The sequence below is a fragment of the Sceloporus undulatus genome, chromosome 6, assembly GCF_019175285.1.
Source record: "Sceloporus undulatus isolate JIND9_A2432 ecotype Alabama chromosome 6, SceUnd_v1.1, whole genome shotgun sequence".
Classification (NCBI taxonomy): Eukaryota; Metazoa; Chordata; class Lepidosauria; order Squamata; family Phrynosomatidae; genus Sceloporus; species Sceloporus undulatus.
The window spans coordinates 51,753,731-51,770,846 of NC_056527.1; positions in this window are offsets into that span (position 1 = coordinate 51,753,731).

The window sequence follows — 17,116 nt, forward strand, 5'->3', positions numbered from 1 at the left end:
GTTTGAATCCCAGCTTGGTCATGAAAACCCACTGGGTGAACAGGAAACCACCTCCAAAGAAATTTGTCTAGAAAACCCCATGATAGGGTTGCCATATGTCAGAAACAATGTGCAGGCACACAACAACTATACCCAATGATCTCAAGACAGAGTATAATAAAATCAAAACAATATTGTCCTAATACATATTGTCCTAAATCAATTAGCATAATAAACAACAGTAACAATTTTAAAGCATTAGAAATATAGGCTGGGAATCCATTGGTTAGTCAGAAGTAGAGAAGGCTCATTGAATCAACTGTTGAACGGTGATTCAATATATAGGTAAATCCCAGTGTGGAAAATTAGGGAATGTCTCTACTGCTGCTTGACAACATTAATTCTATGTACCATTATTCATCATGATGGTGCTTGTCAGACTGGAACTATCAGCAGTCCTAGACAGCATAGCCAATGTTGCAGAATACTGGGAGCTGTAACTCAACAACATCAGGAAGACCATATGATTCCTACCCCACTATACTACATGGCTGTGGAAGCTTTGGCCCTCCAGATGTTTTTGGGTTCCAGTTCTCATACAACCCAGCCAGCATGGCCAATTGAGGAGCAATTATGGAAGTCGAAGTCTTAAATATCTAGTGGACCAAAGATTATCCATCCCACCTAAGGACCTATCTGTTCTTTATCCCACTGTTTTTCATAGTTGTGGTTATCAGGGTAAGGAACAGCTGGGGAAACCTCTGGGGGGGTGCTTTAAAATATGACCGGCAGAAGTTTGTGTTTTTTTAAAGCCCAAAATTGCAATTTTGCCAGCAAAAATTTAAAAAGAAGTCATAAAAATTCAAAACAGCATTAGATATACCCCCATGATACTGTAACCAATCATACTGCATGCACAGTTCATCTCTTGCAGCAAGGAGAGAGATGTATATACATGTGCGAGTTATTTTAATGTGTGATTTCCCTCCCCTCCACTCTGTACCACTCAAAGTGGCAGGTTAATTTGGAGCAGATTTCTAGACCTTCATTACGATCTGCACATTTATTATGAAGTAAAATGACCACATCCAGTGGGCCCTTAAAACAGATTCCTATCAGAAACCACTCTATTATGAGATTCATGATTGCTGGGTTAGAAGATGGGACCTTTAGAAGCTCTACTTGGTCATTTCTTCTCAATTCATTTTTTTCTTTCCCAGAATGTCATTCCAGTCTTGAACTCAAGTGGCATGGCATGTGTGCCTTGTCTCAAACGTTTCTCGTAACAGAAAATTGATCACAGAAGAGAAATAACTGCAGCCCAGCAGGGGTTTCCTGTTTATCTCACAGGAATTAGCTTCTAACGCACTGTGCCAGAGTTGATATTTTACTTTCATTACATCTCATGCAAATCAGTTCCATTTACCACAGAGGACAGAATCTTAAGAGTGTTTGTTCTAAGATGAGTAAGTAAAGTTTCATAACACGATGTGCTCATTGATGTCCTAGTGCTGCAAAATGTAAATTATAAATATTATGTACACAGTATATGCAAGGCAAATATATGCAAAATGAAGGCACTGGTAGATTTACATACCATCTAGCTTTTCTAAAAACTCTAAAATAGAAATCTTGCCCTCATAATTTAGAAGGTCAGTCCTTCCAATGGGTCAAGTTTGGAGTCATTAGCAGATGCTGCAATGTAGTCATATTGCCTCAACTAAAAAAAAATTCCTTCTGTACCCCTACTATTCCCATTATTCTCCGCTGGTGTCCACGCCAATCCAGTCCTGAATATCTTAATTACAAGGTTGCTTAATCTTTGTTGGCTTTCTCCTCCTTAGTGATATGCCTAACTCTGTCCATTTACTTCTAGAATTTGCCTGCTCATCTCACAAGCTTCCAAAGTACTGTATATTCTCATGTATAAGTCTAGAAATTTTAGTCAAAAAATGGACCCAAGAAACCTGAGCTGGTAGGTACTGTACTTTAACTCTTTTTTAGAAAAAGGAATCATTCCCTGGTCAAAGACAAGAGTGTAATCTGTTCTGAAAGTACTAACCCGTCTCTACTCTCTCATTCATCCAGGCTTTAGGGTGAGCTCAAACAGTTATGCCTGCTGGAATTTTGAAAGTTCTTTAGCATTGTTTTTCTTTGCTTCATACTTTAGATGCTTTTTCTATGCTCCTAGTTTCTACACTTGACTTATCCATGGGTCATAGCAAAATCCATAATTTTGGCCCCCCAAACCTTCCTCGATTTATACATGAGGTTGACTTATAGTCAATTATATATGGTAGGTTGAGGCTAATTATATAACGGATGTGTTTGTCACTAGATCTTTGAAAACTTCTTTTTCCTACTTCCACTTGTAACTCACTCTCTGAGGAAGTGATTCGGTGGTTGGATTGCTAGTTCTCGGGGCCTGGCCTGAGTCTCCAGTGTTCGTGGGTCACCTCCAGTCAAGAGACAAAAGTGCAAATTCTCCAGTTTTGGTAGGCTCCGATCCAGGAAAGATGAAGGGGTACTGTGCAATTCTCCAAATTAGGAGAGCAGCAGCGTGCTGACGTTTGCAAGGCTTAATTGATTTGTTGCTGCAACTTGCATTAACTCACTAGAGAAACTCTCTAGAGGAACTATTTAACTTCTTCAATTCCTCCCAGTCATTGTGGTGCCAGGGCTTACCCTCTACTATTCTTCACATACACCTTCTGTCTAGAAGCAACATGGCTAGATTAAATGTTCCTTATCCCATCTCCTAAAGTAAGTGAGAAGAAATAATCCCCTTATTTCCCCTTGATCTTGCAACACCCTTTTAAAATAATATTTCTGTCTTAATTTCCAAACAGGAAAATATGTTCTCATGGGATGGATTGTTTTGGCTTGCAACTCTTGGGAACAGAAGCGCGGGGATTTGCCCCTTGTTGTCAGGATACCTGAAGACCATCCTATAAGGTCAGAGATCCCCCTGATTCAGATAAATAAGGATGAAAGCAATCTACCTTACAGGAAAGTTGTTGATCCTTCATAAACCTATCTAACTATGGGATGCAAAGTAGATGCATACTTTGACAGTTAAACCATATTTTAATATGACACTTCTGCCTCTTTGTCCAAGAAACACATCATGGTCAATGGGACACCCAATTTTATTTCTGAAACCTTGCCCTTGAAGACAAATTCCAAAATGCAAAAATTATGATAACTACATTGATGTGAGTCAGGCTAAGAACTGGAAATATATATGCACAGCCCTAGAATTCTCACTACATTTTTAAATCACTTTAGAAGGATAAGAAATTCTGCCAGCCTTTGAAAAGATAAAGGTCTGATCCAATGCACACACCCACAATTAAAGTTAATGGTATGTTAGGGTATACTTCACCTTTAGTTTAGCTCTCTAATTAATTCTTGTCCGCTGCTTGTTGGCTTTTATTTGGTTGAAACGTCTTAGATCCCTGCTGTTCTATTGTACTATCAGAGTTGGCCCAACACGTACAATTGTTTGAAGTGAAGCATAAGAAGATGCCCCATGCCTATTCCATGGCAGACTGATATATAATAGGGTAAAGCACCAAAGCACCTAAAGTGAGAGGGACCCAATTTAGGGGCCTAGGATGGGCATTGTGGCATATGCCACAATGCCTTCCAAGAAACGGGAGTAGTAGTGCTGTTTCCCTGCATCTGCTGCCTGTGGCAGGTGTCTTACTCTGCTTAATGTAGGACCAGACTAGTGTATTATGTTGTAAAATATGACAAAGGAGGTTCCTATCCTGTTCCTACAAGAATGAGGTAGTTTGCTTTTTAGCCAGTTGAAATTCTTGCTTTTCACAAGTATGCAATTACCTAAAAATGTAAAAGCTGATCACTGTTCACTTGAGCTTCCAAGTCTAAACTACAGCTTAGCAACTTCATAATGGAAGAAATTCATAATCCTCAGCACCACCTGGCAGTGATGGTAAAACATTGATCAAACATGTGCTCTTTTGATGGATTGTTTGGGGACTGACTGTCAGAAGCAGGCTCAGCACTTATGGTGAAGGCCGCATGAATAACACAAATCCACTCAAACTTATTTCCTCTTCCAATATTTGTCTTAGAAGCTCAGTAATCCTCATAATGTTATCAGATATAATATCCAGGGCATTAGCTATGTTTAGTACATGAAGGTATAGTAGACATTGGTGGGGTGGAACTGTTCTCAGGATAAAAGTGAATGCCCCTTTTTTTTTCCCTGAAAAGTGCCATCCATGTTCAATATGAAAAACCAGCCAGGTGAACAGCACAGGCATGCCTATATATACCAATGCTTAAGGGTTACCTTTAATTTTGACGTGGAAATCTCAGAATGCCCCAGCCAGCTACTGGCCATGCTTGTTGAGAGATTCTGGGAGTTATAGTTCAAAATGTAATTCTTCCAAGCTCTAGGTCTCTACTACAACATAACTGCCAACATTTCAGAAATTAAGGATCATTTGCACTGTAGAAGTAATGAAGTTTTACACCACATTAGTTGCTGTTGCTCCATCTTATGGAATCCTGGTGTCTTCAGTTTTAAAGACTCTTGAGCCTTCTCTGTCAAAGAGTGCTAGTGCCTCACAAAGCTACAAATCCAATGATTCTATAGAATAGAGCCATGGCAGTTAAAGTGGTGTTGAGCTACAATATTTCTACTTGTAGGTGCACCCTAAAACCAGAGCCACATCCCCTAGGCACAGAGGCTCCTGTCAAAGCAACCAACACCACTGTTGCTGTTTGCAACATGGGCATTCCTCTCTGACCTGCACCACTGCCATTTCTTCATCCTCCTTCCTCCAAGTCCTACCTAACCACAACTATTGCTCTTCAACCACCCAGTCACTCAGCTGGGGGAGCAGTGTGGGTCTGAAACTGGCTGGAAGAGCAGCACCACCAGCCTGAGGCAACAGTGAGGCATTACTTCTTGGCGTAGCTGGTGAAAGATCAGCTAGACCAGATGGAGGTGGCCACAGAGAAGACAGAGAACAAGGTGATGATTGGGCCTTTAGTTGTTGGAAGTGCAACAACATTCTGCACTGAAAGTTTTAATGCCTGAGAGTGGACAGTAGTAATAGTGTTAGATAGAATGAGTAACTTGCAATGAGCTCCCTCTCTGTCTCTCTATCCTGGCCCTCTCTGTGATATAAACTGATACTCTTAGGGCTGTTTCCATTCCTATTTTCATCCCAGACCTCTCTCAGATCTATCCTAGAGATATAGCGAGTTGAGAATAGTTCCCTGAGTAACTTTCATTTACATGTTCATTTCCATTACTTCTCCATTGACTCATCATTCAACAATTGATTGAATGGGTGTACTCTGGGAATCTTATCACACTTGACAAATCCCACATAGAAACAGGATTTTAAAAGTTGGGGGGGGGGGACAAATGTGGGATGTTTTTCAGATGCATTTGTACCAAAGAGCAATAATGCAAAAATAAAGCAATGGAAATTTAACAAAAACAACAACTACTAATTTTCGGGAAGCTCCCAAAAGTAAAAAGGTGTCGTTTTTGTTTACTTTCATTTCAATTTATTTCATGTCATTGCTCTTTGGAAGAAACGTCATCTGAAAAACAACCCGCATTTGCAGGCTTTCCCTACTTTTAAATCCCGTTTCTACCCAGGATTAATCTAGTGTGATAAGGTCCTTGGTGGAATTAACCAATAGGATTCCAGCCCCGGTGTGTGAGGGGTCTGGGTGTAGAAATGGTGCACCTCATCTTTGATGTTGCAGCCAAGAAGCTTCAAGTAAGATGCTTTTACTATTCTAGGGACATTTCAAATCCAATCCAACCTGTACAGCCTTCTTCTTCCCTTTAAATTTTGTAAAATTATTTCCCACATACTATTTCTCCTGACTTAATGCTAGCATTATTTCTTTCTTTTTACTTGCCTAATTCCTTCATTTTAGCTCATTTCTGACATCATGTCCTAGAGCTTGGAAAAGTTACATTTTCAGATTACAACCCCAGAAAAACCCAGGTGACAATTCTCAGAATCCACCAGCACACTGATCTCCAGAGTCATAATTCAATGCTCAACCATCACACCACATTTATAGTACTTTCAATTATGTAACTACGTAGCTGTAATCTAGCATTTTAGCTGATATTTCCAAGCTCCAATAAGAACATATGAAGAACTGTGCTTTTCAAAGGCCTATCTAGTCCAATATTCTGTTACTATTGTGGCCTATGATGCCTCTGAGAAACCCACAGCAGGACATTAATACATTATCTTTCTGCTCATGTTTCCTAGCAACTAGTATCCAGGGGCATAATACCACTGGTACTGGAAGTAATGTATAGGGTCCATGACTAAGAGCCATAGATAGCCTTATGCTGCATGAATCCATTAATCCCTTTTTAAAGGTTCCAGCACTACATCTTGTGGAAGGGTATTTCATAATTCAACTATATAGTGTGTGAAAAAGTACTTTCTTCTATCTGTCCTCAGTCTCTCATTATTCAACTTTATTAGATGACCCCATGTTTAAATATTATTACCAGAGAGAGAGAAATTTTCCCTCTCTCCATACCATTGAGAAGTCTAGGAGCCAAATAAAGAATTCCTTGGCACCTTTCTTTGGGCCATCTTGCCTTTCCCTACTGAGGGCAAAGCCCAGAATAAATGTCCCGTCTGCCCATAGATGTTCACCATTCACTGGCTGGATACACTGCCTCCCTCAAACACACACACACACACCAGCAGTAAGCATCTTTTCTTCCAAGTACTATTTTTAATCAGAACGTTTTCTTGAATTATGGATCCAAGATATAATTTTTCATTTTTACTTACCGAAGCGCTTCTTTCTTGTGACTGGGATAAGTGATGAGTGATTAGGATAAGTGATGATTATAGCTTTGCTAAAGTTACTCTTCTTACATCTATGGTGTGGCTGAATGCGAGAAGACAGGCACATCAATTATACTGAAGATTTCATTTTCAACAGCATCATTGGCCAAGATATTTTCTCCCCCTCCCCATTTACACACATCTCCTTCCCATCAAGACTGAATTTTGGGTAAAACTAATTTAGCAGTTTTGTAGTTGTCATCCTGAGATGTCCTTTGACAGCCATTACTGAGGGGAGTATCATCATCATCATCATCATCATCATCATCATCATCACTTTGACTTTCCCTCTAAGAATCCATAACTATCTTTTTGACCTCAGAACTATCTTTGGGGCATTTTAGACTGATGAATAATTTGCCCAAACCCACTGAGTATGTTTAATAGCTGGGCTGATCTAATCATGACACTTGACACTCAACATGATGCAAATAGGAAAGAATTCCTTGAGGTCAGCTCCTTCATGTTGTGGATATTGTTGGAACTGGAACGCAAATGATTCAGTAGATCCATGCCCTCTCCCTCCCCTTCTAATGTTACATTCTCAGCACACCTCATTTCTCCACATTCCCAACCTCATGAGATAGAAGGGCAACATTTGGATCGTAGGTGGCCCCTACCCATGTTGTGGTCCTGGGATTCTCCGGTAAGGTAACATGAGGGGCCTCTGTGAACCTTGTTTTGGACAAAAAGCTGCCTCCCTAATTTCTTTTAACACAATAGAATTGACATTCAGCCACTTCTAGTTTCCATTTGCAATGTTTGTGCATGGTTTTGTGTACAGGGTGCCCTCCATGGTGAGTCAGGGGAGACGGTCCCACACCTGCCAAAGCTGTCTGGCCCTGTGGAACCTCTACATAACTATGAAGTGCAGGGAACTAGATATTAGATCTCTTCCTCCATGATCAGAGCTGTGTCTCAAAAAGATTTTCACTCCTTCCTATTCTCCCCAGGGACTATCAGTCTTACAAACCATAGGCTTGGTCTCATAGGCTGCAATGCTATAACTACTTATCTGGTAGCAAGCCCCATTGAATTCAATAGGACCTAGTTCCATATGGATATGCATGGGACTACATACGTAAATTATTCAGGGGTAGTCATGTAGGCCCAGCAGCAAAATACAACAAAATCCAAAATCCACAAAGCAGTGCTACCTTTATTGGGCCAATAAGCATAAAATACATCATACAAGTTGTTGAGATAGGGTTTGAACCAGGGTGTTACCAGCTCACAATATTAGCCATCACACTGCACAAACTCACACATAACTCAAAAGCAGGATTCAAAAAGGAAATACCCATATTGAGACCCACTTTTCTACCAAATTGGTTGTATGTGAATCTTTCTTTTGAATGTCCCAGCCAGCCACTTTTTTTGAATTCTGTTTATACTGAGGTCCAGTAGCCTTGGATTCATATTTCAAGATGTGAAAATAGAAGCTGAGTTTGCTATAGCCTTTATGGAACAGAAACCAATCGTTATGGAACTGAGGAATGCAATGTTTGAAATTTTAAGGAAAGGATATTACTACTTTTGTACTTCCCTAGACCATGCAACATATAGAATACTTAATTACCAAAAGAAAACCCTATGTTCCAACTGAGAGAGTAACTTAATCAATATTGTTTACGCTCAAACCTAATTCACTTGTCTTACAACTCATTAAGTTTGAGATATTATTGATTCTTTTTCCCCCTCTAGTAGACAGCTTAGTGGCTAAATAAGTACATTTTTATATCTAGGGTCTTGGTTTGAATTTGAGCTGTAAACCTCCATCAAATGAGTTTGGTGAGCTCTTGCCATTCAGTTACACAATGTCCATGGCGTAATGAGAACAGAAATGCTCTCAAGAACCGGTCACTTGGAGACAAACCCAAAAAAGCCAAACAGAAATAACTCACTGGACTACTTGTGTTCTCAACCTTCTGAGAGGACCTAGATGGATAGTGAAATGAACTGTGAATTGATTTTCATTATGTTGTTCAGCTTTTCCATTTCCAGTCTCACCCTGTCTATGAATTTGGTCCACTGACCAAGACATGGATAAGAAAGACTACCTCAAATCATTAAGCCTTTGTTTATTAGATAAGCTGCTGCCAAGAAAGAAAAGTGAGACAAAATCACAGCACAAAACTTTATCTCTGCAAGAGCGTACTTTCTTTCCTAAGCATTGATCGGGGTGGGGAAAGTGTAATAGTTTTACAGCTTTATATGCCTCAAAATTGTCATTGTTATGACTCAGAAAAAAGGTAAATTGCCTCTCTCATTCAGTATTTTTAAAAAATATCTGTTTTTCAAAAACAGCAGGGGACTTCCAGACACCTTCCATCTATCTGTTTGTCTGTTTGTGGTATTATGGACATCCCAGCCCTCCCCCCCCCCCCCCAGATGTGCAGGTAACAATGGACCCCTAGACTAGTGCAGTTGCCCATTCTGGCCCAGTTGATCAACACTGTTTCAGTATTAATTAAATTAAATATAAAACCAGCCAGCCAGCCAGCCACAATTCCTATCTTTTGCTCCAGAAGGGTTTTTAAAAGCCCAAGGTCTTGAGGTTTAAATATGAAGAGTTGCTATGACAGCAGATTCTACAATTTCAGTGTAAAGAGGGCAAGCTGTTAAATGCATTCTCAGCATCTTCAGAAAATGACAGTTTAACAGTCAGAACAATTACACCAAGGCACTCTACATGGCAAACTTGAAGGAAGGGTAAAAGATGTATCTCGTATGCAACCAAACTTTATCCAAAGGTTGGGGGGAATCACTATTTTAGGTAGCAATTCCCCAAAATCCTAGCGGCACGGCTGGCTGGAGGTTTAGGGAGCTGTAGAGTAGGGAGCTGTAGAACTTTTCCAGGCGCTGATCTTGTCTTATTACTGTATAGTTTCTTCAGTCCATAACATTTCCCCTACTTTTTTGCAGGTTTCCTCCTATGTTTTCAGTAGTTAAAAAAGTCAAAAATTCAAGAAGCAGAAATTAAAATGTCTCCATCACATTGTGTCCATGCTACAAAAAGTCACCATTTGATAGAAGCGCCATCCTTTTTAAACGATAAGAGCCCTACTAAAAAACAAGGGGGTTTTCTTTGCAAGACGTTTTGAAGAAGATTTACTGTTGCCTTCCCTTGAAGCTAAGAGCATGTGACTTGCCCAATGTCACCTAGTAGGTTTCATGGCTGAGCTGGGAATCAAACCGTAATCTCTAGAGTTTTAATCCAGCACTTAAAACCACTATGCCATGCTGCTCTATGACTAATAAAAGATCTTTGAATTTTGAACTCTCTTTGAACACAAGGAAGCTGCAAAAGGTGCAGCATGCATTAGCAGCTGAACCATATTATATTCCTGCTTCACCATTTAGTGAGGCCATACCTCCTTAACTATAAAAGTGACTGAAAATATGCAGTTACACCCCATAAGAGTGTTGCCATCCCTCATTAAGTTGTGGTTATAGTGTAATGTAGTTATACTTTTATTATGGGGGGAGAATTAATTTCAAGAAGCTATCCTGATCTCCTTTGGCACGGAATTCCAGCCCCTGGGAACAGTGGCATCACTAGGGTTGGTGTCATCTGGTGCACAGGGGGGACTGTCTTGCTCCTCACCCCCACTTGGCCAGACCACCACACATGCACCAGCCTTCAGAGTCCTGTGTGGCAGCTGCTGCGCACATGGGACTCCAAAAGCACAGCTTCCTCCAGCAGCCACCACTACTGGAGGGGTGCAGCCTCTGGAGGGCCCACGTAGGGTCCAGTACGGCTGCTGGGCAAGTGGGAAAGTATCCTTTCTCACTTGCCCAGTAGCTATGCCACATGTATCACCCCACTGGGCAAAATACCCCTCTGGGGAGTCACCCGGAGTGGTCTGCACCCCTGCACCCCCTAATGATGCCACTGCCTTGGAACAGCCTCAAAGAAGGCCCTCTTTCACACATGTATGGCTTTGATGGTAACACAACAGAGAAACAGGCCTCTCTTGAAGATCTTTAAATCTAGGCATGCTTATATAGAAGAATGTGGTCTTTCAAATAGCCTGATTCTGAACCATGTAGGCTTTATGGGTCAAAATCAGCATTTTTTACTTATGTGTAGAAATGGACCAGTTAAGTTAAGAAGAGAATCCTATGTCTCCTTTAACTGGCCCCATTCAATAATCTGGGTGTTTTATCCTGTGCCTTGTCTGCACTGGTCAAGGTACTCTAGGGCAGCTCAAATGTTCCGGCCCCACAGCTACCCTGCCCCCCCCCATTACTTCAGCTTCCATCCCCGTGCCACTGGTCTCCCTGGCATGTCTGCTGCCATCATGGGTCACTTACTTCTGAGGTCAGAACAAGGCACCAACCAACAGGCACATGCTGGATGTCTCATTCATCTCAAAACAGGGGACCCATGGCAGCAGTGGATGCACTGGGTAGCCAGCTGCATGGCATGGGGACATAGGGCTCCAAGCCCTTCTGGAAGATCTGGAGTAACAGGTAAGTTTTTAAAATCCATTGTAAGTGTTATCTATATCAACTATTCCTTACAATCAAAGATATGCAGGAATACAATCAATATTAAACCATAACAATACAATGCATGAAAAGAATACAAATCATGAAAACAACATCAAATTATAATAGTAGGAATTCTCTTGAGAGCAAATGCAGACAAGAAAGATAAAAGAAATATATAAATCAGAGAATGATTCGAGGTTATGCTGTTTCAGGAAAAATGGTTTTATTTCAGTGAGGTACTACAAGGAAGTTATAGGCAAAGGGAAGAGCCGTCTCTGCTTTCAATATGCATAATATTTTATTAAAATGAATAAAAATATATATTTTTTAAAAAACTGAGTATGTGTGTTATGCTTATACACACTTCTGGTTTGGGACATACCAGATGTGGTCTGAACCACCCTCACCAGATCCAGGGTTTGGGCCATGTGTCACCTGAATAGGACAATGCCAGAATTTGGTGGGAGACCAAATTTGGTCCTTTTGGGCTGTGCAGACAAATACCTGAATGTGCTGATATCTCTCAACACTTTGAAATGCAGCCCCAATAAAGCATAGTATAGTTGTCCAAATTCCTTGCCAAGGCATGTTCTGTTCACTGTTCATTGTTTTAGAGAGAATTTCCCGAATTTGTTCCTGTTGTTTGGCTTATCTCATTCCTGAACTAAAGTGCCTTTTGAAAGAACCCACATTTTTTAAAAAAAAAAACCCTATTATTATTCTAAGCACTTTTATCATCTTTGGAGCATTTCTGTTCTTGTGCATCCTTCAGAAAGAAACAAACATGAATGGCCTAGCTATCACAGTGAACAAGCCTATGTTATATAAATGATTTCTATAAATGGCTGTATAAAATCTTCTATATTTCCACCCTTTTTTCTTTCTCGGCACAGTCCAATATCTTGTTTTATTTTTATATATGTGAGTGTGTGTAAATATAAAAATCTTGCCACTGTGTATTGAGTTGCTCACAATGACTTCTAGACTTTCCCCCATGCATGCAGCAAGAACCTGCCAATTTCTGTGAATATTCTAAATTATTCTTTCCATTACCACACACTGCCTGTATTGAATTTTTGTCTGCTATTATGTTATACAGTTTCCCATTTATTTGGGAGCTTTGTTTGCTGACCACTTCCTTTTTGTTCTGTGAAAAGAGAAAGCGAGAGAGCTGAACATTCAGTTGGCTCTCATTGTACCATTACTTTTGTATGACTTTATTATTTGCTTTTTAAATCTTTCTTTCTTTCTTTTTCCCACCCCAACAAGGACCATGCCATGAAATTGGATCTCCATGGGAACACTCCTACCTGGAGTGCAGACTAAACAGCAATATGGGCTAAGGATCCCTTAAACCTAACAGATTGGCTATATATTTGGGTATTTTTTAAAAATCCGTTATTATTTCTCACTATCATTTCTTTACTAATTTAGATCTTCTGACTTTTTATTTCACTCCCACTCCATATTCCACCCTAAAGTGTCCCAATACTCAGAGGGAGGAAATATTTATACAATTTCATTATTGCTTCATGCAAGGATTCAGTATTGAAGCTCAGGCTACATGCTTTCTTCTAAATGAGTGTATCTACAGCACACAGTTACAGCAATTTGATTCCACTTTAATTACAATGCTTTGCTTAGTTATTTATTTAACATCCAACTTTTCTCCTGGGATGTGCCACAAAGCAGCTCACATAGAGTTAAGAGAAAAGTATATTAAAAACCTATTTGATACATAGTTTGTTAAAATAATAAAATAAAATAAAAACAACCTCGTTTAAATTAAATTCCAACAGTTAAAACACATTAAATCATAGCAAAAAGATAAAAAATATAATTTGTTGTTGCTGTGTGCCTTCAAGTAATTTCTGATTTATGGCAAACCTAAGGCAAATCTATCATGAGGTTTCTTGGCCAAGTTTTGTTCTAAGGAACTTTGGCATTGCCTTTCTCTGAGACAGAAGAGTATGACTTTTCCAAGGTCACCCGATGGGTTCCCATGGCTGACCAGGGATTAGACCTTGGTCTCTTGGGATATTATTAGACAAGGGAAATTGCAAGTATAATCCAATGGCAATCCGAACGCAATCATGGGGTTTCATGTTATTGCGTGATAGACTACCACACACAATTTTGGGCAATGGGAAGTCAGTCCGAACGCAATCATGGGGTTTCATGTTATTGCGTGAGAGGTGATCACATGCAATTTCGGGCAATGGCAAGCTATTTTCAGGCAATGGGAAGTCAGTTCGAATGCAATTCGAATTCACGTAAATTCACTAAACTAGTGAATTCACGTGAATGCGTTCTGGCCCCACTTTCTTTTTATTCAAATTAAGAGAAATTCCGTGTAATAAACTCCTTGGACTCCTGGGCTGAATCTTTGCTACAGAAATAATGTAGTCTGGCCCAGCTTTAACTGCCATGGATCAATGCTATGGAATTCTGGGATCAGTAGTTTCTTGAGATAAATCTTCTCTGTCAGAGAGCTCTAGTGCCACAACTAACTACAAATCCCAGGAATCCACAACATGGAGCCATGGCAGTTAAAGCAGTGTCACATTGCATTATTTCTACAGTAAAGTTTCAGCCTAAGTTTAACTGTAAAACCACTATACCACACTGCTCAAAAAATACATATACAGTGGTACCCCGGGAAACGAATGCGCCGCCTTACGAAATTTCCGGGTTACGAAAAAAATCCATAGAAAAAAACTGTTCCGGGTTACGAAGGTTATTTCGGGTTACGAAAAAAATTTTGGTGCTTTTCGGCGCTTTTTCGCACGAAATCGCGGCTTTCGCTATTAGCGCCTATGGCTTTTTTCGGCTTACGAAGGATTTCGGGTTACGAACGTGGCGGCGGAACGAATTAAATTCGTAACCCGGGGTACCACTGTACTCCATTAAAAACATGTGTCTGTAAGTCGCCTCTTCACTTATCATGACCCCATGAATTTCATAGAGTTTTCTTAGGCAAGGAATATGCCAAGTTGGTTTTATCAGTTTCTTCCTCTGAAATATAGCCTACATCACATATTGCTGTTTAGTCTGCACTTCAGGTAGGAGTGTTCCCATGGAGATCCAATTTCATGGCATGGTCCTAGTTGGGGTAGAAAAACAAAAGAAAGAAGGAAAGAAATCCAAGTACTAACTATGGCGGGTTAGATGTGATCTGGTACTTTTAGAGTATTTAGGCCCACAAATACATTCCCTGTGGTTTTCTTATCTGTGGTTATTGAGATTTTTAGATGTACTGTAATGGAAATGGATAGATTGACTTCATACTTAAATGACAAATAAACCACAGAGAAGGAGGATATGTGGGAGCCATTAATGAGTTACTATAAAGAAAGGTTGTCATAGATCATACAAAACATTGAAGGTATAAAAATAAAGATTTTGATGTAAGCAGAAAGCAGCAATACGGCAAAACAACAAAATGTGTTTTAGGAAAAAGCACAGCATAGAAATTAAATGACAATATTAGTTTAATTGGGTTTTTTTTTTTTTTAGAAAGAGGTGGTAGAATGGGAATATAGACTTATTGGAGAGAAGTACTATAAAGACTGCTGTCATGAATTTTAAATCCAATATGATAAGCAGAAGAACGAGATGCGGAAGGTACAAGAATTTATTTTTTTATGTTAAAATAAAGGAGGTGTTTGTAAATAAGATATGAATAGAATATGAAATAAGATATGAACTTGGCACGAAACATGTTATAAAATATGATTTAGGCTTTTGTTAAGAATAATTATATATTGGGTTTCATGGCCAAGTGGGGAAATCAAACCCTGGTCTCCAGAGTCATAGTCCAATATGCAAACCACTATGCCACGCTGGCTCTACATACTTCATTAACAAACATACTCCATTGAAAAGATTATTTGGATACAGTAACTTAAAATGCAAAGGCCTGCCTAAATAAAAAGGCTTTGGCCTGCTAAAAAAAAATTGTCTTTCCAATTATTCATTCCTTCTCATGATGTGACCAAAGTAAAATGGCATCAATTTGATCATTTTGGCTTCCAAGGACAGTTCAGTCTTGATCTGATTAAGATCCATTTGTTTGTCTTTTTTGGCTGTCCACAGTATCCTTAGCACTCTTCTCCAGTATCACATCTCAAATGAACTGATTTTCTTTTTATCCATTTTGTCACTGTCCAGCCCTCAGATCTGTACACGGTTATGGGGAATGCAATACCTTGGAATCCTTGGCAGCTGATCTAGTCTGATCAATGTAAGTTGAATTTATCTGTAATGTCTTTCTACCTGCCTGTCCATTCAACTAGCTATGCATCTCATTTGACTAATCAACACTTATCTACTTGTCAAGGTTAGTCAAATTTTATCAACTGCCATTTTGACTGAATTACACTTCAACATACCCTCTTAACATTTTACAGGTGAAAACTGGAACATGTGGCCAAGCAAGATCAGAGTGTGGCAAGCTGGCAAAGGTTATTCATGAGGAAGAACACATAAGCTTGGAGAGGCTGCAGCAGTTTTCTTTTGCTTGAGCCTACTGGAAAGGGCAAGTTTGAGTCACCTCATTTCTTCCTCCCTTCCTGCTCAGTTAACTGAGTGCAAACTATTTGCAGCAATTGAAGTAAGCTGAGGATAGAGTTCTCATTTCTCAGATTTTAATAAATATATGTGACAATGCATATGTTAGGTGAAAATGCATTTAAAAATGCATGTGGCAATGAGAATGAAATTTACAAGCATCACAAGAGAAAAAAAAAACCCTGCCCAAAATGTACACATTAAGCAAACTAATGTTCCCAAGCTCATGGATCTTCGTCCTAAAAAACAAACAAACACTAAAGCTTATCCATAGTATATGTGTATTTTTTAATCTTACTTGGAATGTTTCCAGCTTGTATATTTGCAAATCACTCCTTGGAGTCAGATAAACATATTTTTTAAAAAACCAAAAGGTTAAACAACCAGACCCACTGCAGTAAGGCATCTTTTTATTATTTGTTTCTTTAGTGGTGCCCTAATGGGCTATTTTAATCTAAAGGGGAAAAAAGTCATTCCAATAGCTGTCAGGAGGAAGAAACAAGACTGGAATACTGAAAGATACGGATCTAATGCTTGTGATCTGTCTGGGATTTTCATTCACAAGCCAGTAGGCATATGCACATAGAGAGATGATAAACAGATGAATAGATTGATAGATGATAAGCATAGATATTCTTTCTCTGTATGTGTTTCTTTCTCACATACTCTCTCTCAAATATATGCTGCATATACAATCACTTAGATCCCAGTGTTAGTTATTATATGTAGGAGGCAAGATATAAGATGAGGATAACCCTTGATTTTAAAGCCTATGCTTAGAACAATATGTAGCAATAAAAACAATACCTGTACTCCCGTGCATACACTAGTTACAAGTACTGTGTCTGCAGTAATCCCATTTCAAATACAGATCAAAATTGGCTCTGTATTTTAAAAACCCATCGAGTAAAAGGTAATGAGACTTCACTGAGCCATAATAATTTCTCAGAAAACACTGCTAGCACCTGACTTAAACAAACAAGAAAAATGCTGTGCATTGCTTTCTTAGTGACATTTCTTTCTAAAGAAATGTATATCCTGCCTTATCTTGCAGCTACATGAAGTTGGGTCCCAGTGAAACAACCATGGCGGGGTACAGACCGCCGCTTTGCAGCGGTCTGGCGCCGCCGCCAGAAGGTCCGCGGGGGAGCCGGAGCCTTCAAACGGCCCGACTCCCGCGCGGACCGAAAAAA